Source organism: Zeus faber, assembly GCF_960531495.2.
Source record: "Zeus faber genome assembly, chromosome: 7".
Lineage (NCBI taxonomy): Eukaryota > Metazoa > Chordata > Actinopteri > Zeiformes > Zeidae > Zeus > Zeus faber.
In genome coordinates this window covers 19213136-19215635 of record NC_137203.1, presented here as the reverse complement: position 1 = coordinate 19215635, position 2500 = coordinate 19213136, and positions in this window count along the sequence as shown.

Below are 2500 nucleotides of genomic sequence, written 5' to 3'. Positions count from 1 at the left end.
AAAGGATTAACATGCAAAAAAGAAGGTCTGTTTATATAACAATGGGAAGAGGCTCCAGAAATCACTACTTCAAAACTCCATCACTGGAACCATGGGAACATTTGTTTTTCTGACGGTGGGGAGGAGGCAGATCATGTGGCTGTACAGCGCGTGTGATTGGTGAGTGAACCAAAAAAAAAAATTACTATTCTCATTCTGCCACCATTTGAAACTATATAGATGTATACAAAACAGACACAAAACATGATAGCACTACTACTACTACAACTACTACTACTACTACTACAGCTACTACTACTGCTACTACTACTAATAATACTAATAATAACAATAATAATAATACAACTACTACAACTACTACTACTACTACTACTAATAATAATAATAATAAAAATAATAATAACAATAATAATAATAATAATAATAATAATAATAATAATAATAATAATAATAATAATAATATAATACAACTACTACAACTACTACTACTACTACTACTACTACTAATAATAATAATAAAAATAATAATAACAACAATAATAATAATAATAATAATAATAATAATAATAATAATAATAATAATAATAATAATAATAATAAAAATAATAATAACAACAATAATAATAATAATAATAATAATAATATAATACAACTACTACAAATACTACTACTACTACTAAAAATTATAACAATACTAATAATAATAAGAAGAAGAAGAAGAAGAAGAAGAAGAGGAAGAAGAAAAAGGAGAAGAAGAAGAAGAAGACACTGAAATAAACGGGGAAAGCAAGTCTTTTGTTCTTTTTCTTTTCCTCCTTTATTAATTAGAGCCATAGTTTCCCCGCCTCTCTCCCACCTGCCTTCTCTCTGCCCCTCCCTCACACTCCTTTTAATTCCCCCCCTTTTCTCTCTCTCTCTCTCTCTCTCTCTCTCTCCCTCCCTCCCTCAAGACACCACATGCGCGCTCCCGGGGCGCAAAAAAACAAAGCCGCGCTAATCACCCCGGGTCCGGGCTTTGTGCGCCGGCGGCTCTCGGTCGTCGGGCCCGAGCAGGACGCGTTTTCTTTCTTTTTTTTTGGGTGGGGGGGGGGTGGGGTTTTGGTTTTGCACCCTCCGCTTGAATCGCCAACAGGAAGAGCTTTAATCAGGGTTCTAAATGTGGCCGTGCGAGAGGCGGGCCGGCCCATTGTCTGCGTGTGAAAAGGCCCCCGCCCGGAGGGGAGTCCCCTCGCGTTTCTTTACATTCACCTGCTGGGCCCTATCGGGTCCCTTTCAGAGAGCCAGGGGACGGGGGGAATGAATACCGAGCGCCGGCCCCGCTGCAGCGGCCCGCGGGTTAATCAAGGGGCTACTTGTCATCTCCATAGAAGCCCCACGGTGCCAGCGGTTTGTCAACTATTAAAGCTTTCCCGTGGCAATTCAGGGCCCACTGAGAGGCCGGGACGGCAGGGAACAACAGCACCCCATAATACAACTATGAGCTAATGACGCCGCTCCGATTTAGACGCGGGAGGGAGGTGCCGCATCAGCAGGAGAAAAGAGAGACAGGAAGGAGGAGGAAAGAGGGGACTTTACATGGGAAACGTGGACATTTTGCAAAATGTTGTGGTTGTGTGTGTGTGTGTGTGTGTGTGTGTGTGTGTGTGTGTGTGTCTGTGTCTGTGTGTGTGTGTGTGTGTGTCTGTGTGTGGTTTCAGGATAAATTCCCTAAAACACCTTCGGGGCTCTAATCATGCGACGCACCAGAAATATTTCTGACCTTTCTACAACCACTGATCTTGCACCGTGGAGGCGGGAGGTTCCCCCACCACCCCGCGTTCTCTCCACAACGTCATAACTCGGCACACGCACAGACAGACACACACACGCACACACACGCACACACACACACACACACACATTTGTCATTCTCAACGCTATCATAACTATTGCTCTTCTATTTGTTAGAATGTGTCCTCGAAACGGGTGCCACACATTTCTCATTGTCATTTCTCACACGCGACTAAATTGAATGTTGGTGCACGGTCCTCATCAGCCCAATGGATCATTCTCAACGAGATGCAAAGCACAAGTGACTTCTGATGACACGTATTCTCAAGTTAAGGTTTTTAAACGTGCACCGCTGTGGAGATGTGCGCGACGGGCGCTCTCCGTGTATTTAATTATGATCTAATGCCATCTAGCGGACGGTGATGGTAATGCGTCATCATCTCCGTGGGGGGGGGGGCGTTGGGGAACGTGTGACAGACTTTAAATTTCTCATTTCAATCAGAATGAACTTAACGGGATTTTTTTTGTACTCATGGGATCAAAGGGAAAATATGAATTGAATTTTATTTTGCGACTTGAATTAAATACTACCATGTATGTGTTAGGTTTCTATTGCTATCATGGAATATTGGAACAAAAACATCAATATAGAAAATAATTCACATTTTATATCGATAACCCTCTTGGAAAAAAATGTAGATCGAGTTTACAACAAACCGCTACCTTCTTT